Genomic DNA, 6,237 nt, shown 5'->3' with positions numbered 1-6,237 from the left:
ACTTAAATTGAAAGGAGGGAAAGAGGTGAATGAAGGGGTGTTTGAGGGCAGATAAGCAAGAGAACCAATCTTCTCATCCTGGATAACTTCATCTCTACTACACGGTGCCTGGAAATGGTAGGTATTCCGTATATATTTATGAACTGAAGAACAAAGGGAGGATGGAGAGGCAGGGTCAGACAGCATGGAGGAGTATGTGTGTACTAATAACGACTGACATTTGCCAAATTTCACTATAAACCTGGCACTCTGCTAAGCATTTTACATGCACTCTCATTTTAAATCCACACAAGAACTCTATGAGGCAATTATTAAATTATCCACATTTACTGAGTGAAGAAACTGAGTCTTAGGTAGTGTAAGTAACTCATCCAAGGCCACAGAGGTAAGTAAGTGGAAGAGTTAGGATTTGAATTCTGACTTGTCTTCAAAGGCAGTGCTTCTCACCACTACACTATGTGTACTCTTCTCTGAGTCAAAGGTAGGTCCGTACCCCCACCCCCACCACACACGAAAGTTTAGAGGGAACCCTGGGCTACCAGAGAGGAGAAGATTAGCAGAGGCACAGTGGGAGCAGGCAGCTGGGGCCAGGCCGGGCCCCCTGTTTGGGGAGGGACCACATTAAAGCTTCATCTTCAACAACAGAAAGAAAAACAATTTGGAACTTAATCATCTCCCAGAATTATGATCCCTCCCACAGCAGGGAGCACATTAGCAGAGCTGAGAAATGATAATTCAGCAGCCCCCAACCCAGCAGGGAGGGAAAGAGAAGAGGATGAAGGAGAAACGGAGGAAAACGGAAACAAAGGCACAGGAAGAGATGGGGGAGGGATAGGTAGGGTCTGACCTCTCAGGGTTCCTTCTTCTGCTGGAGACAGAATTACAAGGGAGTGGCCTGGAGGCACTTGACCCTTCACTTCTGCTCAGCTAGGGCAGGGGTCAAGTTACTCCTTGGGTCAGTTCTCAGCACCAATGGATACCACGTCTGGAGCTGCGCTCAGGCCGACCCAGGTCTTAGCCAACGTGGAGACCTTACGAGTCCTCTTGAGCACCCTCTTGTCCCAAGGCATCTAAGTGAATCAGCGGTCCGTCAGGACCCGAGGTGCTGGACAGCTCCCAGACCCAGAAAAGCTTTTCTGGAGGCAGCCCGAGGGGTGGGGCGAGGCTTCCTCCAGCCCGGGCGGTCCCCACCCTCAGGAGACGCGCGAAGGCTGCTGGGAGCTAGTGGGGGAAAGGGATAGGGGTCGTGAAGGGGTCCCGATGGAAATCTGCGGGGGACCTGGAGACTGGAGCCCTGGGGGCAACTTCTCCAGACGCATTCTTTCCTTCTGAGTGCAGACCCCCCACTGCCCCCACCAACCCCCGCCGGGGACAATGGCGCCTTCAGCCCCCAGAGATGAATGGAGCCTTTGAGAGCCGCACGCCACGGGGTCAGCGGCGGCCACCGGGTCTGAGGCTCCTCGGCCTCCAGAGCACGCTTCGGGGAGGAAGGCATCCTATGGTTCCCCGTCGTAGAGACTGGTAGACTGGTGGCCCCTGGGAAAGGGATTCATCCGGATCAGGCAGTTCATGGTGAAAAATGAGTTGGGAGGTGGGGGTGGGGAGAAAGACACTCCCCCCTCCCCACCCTGGCCCCTGTACCTGGAGAGAAAACAGTTGCCTGTCCTCTCCTCAGGAGGCAGCACAGCAAACTGCACGGGAACACAATCTAGAATCTAGGAAACTTTTGCTACTTCTTCTCTCCCCTCCTCAGATCAAGGTCCCACCCTCCCTTTGGATGGGGCAGCTTTGCCCCTTCTCTCAGTGCCCGTGTCTCTTCTTCTGGGTCTGCCCTGAGGTCTGGTCTCTCCTCCCAGCTCTTGTCTTCCTTCCCCTTCCCGCAATGCACAGACTACCCGGTTTCTATAGAAACAGGCCCAGGAAGGCTCTGCCAGGAGGCCAAGGCCAGTACTGCTCTTGAGGGGGAGGGGTAGATAGGAATGGAAAGTGAGGAGCGGAGGTGAATTCTAGCTTTTCCCAGAAGGGGAGGAAGCCTTTTGGGAGTCACGCTTCCGCTGCTAGAGGTGGCCAGTGGGGGGTGGGGGGGCATTGGGAAGAGGGGCCTGAGATGCAGTTGTGTGATGTGATTGAGGCCGACATGAGGGGCGCTTTCTTGCTCCTCCAGTTCTCAGTGCTCCAGACATCTGGACAAGCCTCCTCAGAGGGGAAGTTACCGGTAGTGGGTGAATACAGAGGGACACAGGTAGTGCCGAGGCTCCACCGTTTCACCCTTCCTGGGGGACATGCCCACTTGAAAGAAGGAAGACCCCGAGAAACTGGAAGGCCCCAGGAAATGGGAGGGAAAATTGAAGTGGGTGTGGCTGTTCAGGGCTGTTCAGGAATGTCCCTTAGGCAACTGGAGCTGGAGGGGGCCAGAGGCCTAGGAGTGCCTCTACTTTTGTGGCATCTCTCCCTAGCACCTCCACTAAGGAGCTGGGGGTGGGCCTGGAGGTGGCAGCTGCCTCCCTTCTGTCTGCCCTGTCAGGATTTGACCACAGAAAGAAAAAAGAAGAAGTGACCAAGTAGGGGTTGGAAACAGGGAAGGAAAAAACCTAAGGAAGGCGGGGTCAGGAGAGGAGTGGGTGGGCACCAATGTGCTCACGGAGGTTAGGGCAGGTAGGGAGCTTCTCAGGGGCTTGACTCTCAGCTCCTGGGACGTGAGTCCCAGCCCTCACCCCCTCCCAAGGCTCCCACCTCAGACAAAACTGCCTCTTGGGCAGGGAATTGGGAATCTTGGAGTCCTGGGAGAATGCGTTGAGGGTCCCTTGGGATGGAGCCTCCCAGGTTATCAGAAGGTTAAGCAAAGCTTCCCTGGGACAAGGGGGGAGTGAGAGGGGTCCCTTGGGAACGTAGGGTTTCCTGGACCTGAGCCATTGGCTCTCCCTTGACCATAGCCCCCAGCACAGCCGTTTTGGTGTTTGCTTATTTTGGTTGTTTTTTGATCAGATATTTTGGCACTGTGCACACTGCCTCCAGTTGCCATGGCAGCCGTGACAGGGGCTGAGACACCGTGAGAAAAATACCAAAATTAATGAGTGAGCGAAAGTGCAGCCGAGAGAAAAACAAGGTTTAAAAAAGAGTTAAAACAGTAATGAAAACAGGCTTCCCAGTTCCACAGCAGAGCAGCTGCTGAAGCCTCCCCAGAGCAGCAGCCCCCACTAAGCCTCGGGCTTCTGGCACCTCCCAGACCTCAAGGCAGAGCTCACTTGCCTTCCCCGCCCAGCCAGCCACAGACGCAGCAACAGCCACTCAGAACCGTCCCAAGCACAACAGTAGATCAGCTCCAACAGCCGATCAGCGCCCATCTCAGGTAGCATCCTGCCTCCCAGAACAGCATCGCAGGGAACAGCTTCTCATCTCCTAGGCAATGTAGTCTGGGCTACGGCCCCCACACAACAGTGGTCCCTCTCTATTACCAGGTAATGGCCTCCCAGTTACACTCGAGCTTCAGAGCTATGGCTGCAGGCATAACAGCATCCCAGCTAGAGTCCTGCACACAGGAACAGCCCAGTCACAAGCCTGGACAACAGCATCTTAGCTATAGCCAATCACTGTTCACTGTCATCACAGCTATAGCTTCAGGACCAATAGCATCCCAGCTACAGTCTTATATACAACAGTAGCTTGCTCTTATCTCAGGTAACAGCCTTCCTCCCTATTACAGGCTCCTAGCAACAGCCTCTCATCTCCTAGGACCTAGGCAATGGATCCAGCTACAGCTCCACTTACGTCATATTACAATAGCAGAGAACAGGTTCTCGATTATCGACTATCACCTGTCTCGGGTGTGCCAGCCTCACACTTATAGCTTCAGGCCCAATGGCATTTCAGTTACAGCCCTCCCCTTAACATGCACACTTATAAACATACACATGCACACACACACACACACAGCTTGGCAACACCCTCTCCAGTAATCTGATTATTCTGCTGTAGCATAGGCACACAGTATCACAGCATCACAACAGTATCCCAGCTGCAATCTGAGGCAACAGCCTTTTTGTTACATTGCCAAGCTCTACAACATCCTAGTCCTCTTAGCTATGTCCCAGGTGCACACATATCACAGCAAGTGTCTTAGGCCACAAGCATCCCACCCACTCCCACACCTGGCACCCCCTAGGCTTTAATCCCAGGCCACAGTCACAGCTGGAATCTCAGGCACCATGAATTTCAGGAGCCCCCCATGCCCAGTTCTCTACTTGCCAACCAGGTCCTCCTCCCAGTTTGGTACAGAGCCAAGAGGCTGGCTTCTCTCCTCTTCAAATGTCACCTCCCAGTCCCTGTCCTTTGCCAAGTCCCCCTTCCTGGGGAAGTCAGCTCTAATCCCCATATCTACATTGCAGGCTCAGGTCCCCCACCGAGCCCAGCCTGGAAGCTGAGTAGGGGGGGATGGGAGCAGGGCGAGGAGTGGGCACACCCTGGTTTGCTCCGGCCCAGTTCTACTCCTACCGCTTGGTACGGGATTTGGGTTTGATGGTGGTAATGCAGGGAGGACTGAGGGGAACATCTGGGAGATTAGCATTTCCTGCCCAGCTCTGCGGCTGCCTATCTTGCTCAGCCCTGAGCAAGGGAGGAGAACAGAGGAGCCTTTGAATGGCTCCCAGCAAGCAGACCGGGGAGGGCTTGCTGCAGTGGGCAGCAGGCACATGCTGGGGGCAGGGAGGCTGGGACAGCTCCTCTATGCAAGATTTCTTCTCTCTGAGCCACGGATACCTTCTTTGGATTTGTGCTTAGTGATGGGAGAGAATGAGTTTTGCAGGGGACCGAGCGAAGTCACTTACTGGACAATCCTCCTCTCACTAGCTCTATCTATCTCTCATCCAGTCTCTGACCTGGGCTCCTGGGGCTGAGGGCTGGGGATGCCAACCAGATTAGGGCCAGACAGGGAGTCCAGTGGGGGGGGGGGGGGCGGAGCTCTGGGAGAGATCTTGAGCAGTCCTTGCTTGCCACCTTAGCTGGTCAGAGATCCTACTTTTACCCTGAAGAGTGTCCCACAGAGAGGCCAGGTATAAGAAGAGGAGGAAGCAGAGGAAAGAAATAAAAGATAAAAGAGTGGTGTGGGTGAGAAAGTGGGGGAGGTGGGGGAGGAGGGGGAGGAGTTGGAGGTTATGGCAAATAGAGGCCCATCAACCAGTCGTCCCATAATAGGTCTTTCCATACCCAGCGCCAGATCTTGCCTTCCTCATTGTTCTGACCTAGAACACTCCGCCTGTGCCTCTAGCTGGCGAAAGGCGGGAGGTCGTGTTGAACTGGGGCACTTGGGAGCCTGGGGCAGCAAACCTTGAGCAAAAGAAAGGGGGTTCCCTAGGTGCTCTGAGACCTCTAGATGGCGCCAGAGAGCCAGAGCTGAGCGAGAGAAACAAGAGTATCCAAATGTGTAAGACACTGCGTGTGACACTGTGTGTGACTCGGTGAGTGTGAGCGTGACAGGGAGCGTGAGGCACTGCGAGGGCATGTGACACTGCGCGGCCTCGCGGGGCAGGGGCCCGTGTGACTCTGTGTGAATGTGTGTATGTCACTGCTAAATGTGTGGGGCCACAGCTCCCTGACGCCCCGAGGTCAGGTGATTGGGGGACCCTCAAATAGCCCGGCTGGGGTGCGTCACCTCATTCTCACACTTGCTTATTTCCTCCATTCTCATTCTAGAGGAGACCCAGGGTCCCATTACCCTCCACCTCCACCAGTCCCCTCCATAGCCCCACCTCCACGGTTAGCTGCGGCCACAGAGGCTGACCGCTCTGCGGCTTTGGCCAGAGGGGGAGGGGTGGACTTCGCCCGGAGCTCAGTGGGAAGGGAGGGCCACACGGGGCGACCTGGGGGTCCTGGCGGGAAGAGGATGGATCTGGAGGAGCAGATGCCCATGGAAGAAGGCACTGGTGGAGACGCGTCTCCAGCCTCGACTTCCCGGGGGGCAGGGTAGGGACAGGTGTTTGAATGAGGTTAGGAAGGGAATTTGGGAGGGGTCTCAGACGCGGGCTCGGGTGGGATAAGGGTAAAGGGAAGAGCCAGGGAGGGGGACGGCCTGTGTATCCGGGCCTCGGGTAGTGGGAGATAGCAAAGGGGGCTCCTGGCTTTTGGAGCGGTGCTCGGGGTCCCCTCCCAGTGGGACCAGAGCGGTCCCGAGCTCCACCTCGCGGCCGGGGTGGAGGGGGGCGGGGAGGCGGGCGGGAGGCGGGCGGGCGGGCCGGGAGGGAG

Source organism: Phyllostomus discolor, chromosome 13, assembly GCF_004126475.2.
Source record: "Phyllostomus discolor isolate MPI-MPIP mPhyDis1 chromosome 13, mPhyDis1.pri.v3, whole genome shotgun sequence".
NCBI classification, from domain to species: Eukaryota; Metazoa; Chordata; class Mammalia; order Chiroptera; family Phyllostomidae; genus Phyllostomus; species Phyllostomus discolor.
Note: the sequence above shows the minus strand (reverse complement) of the source record.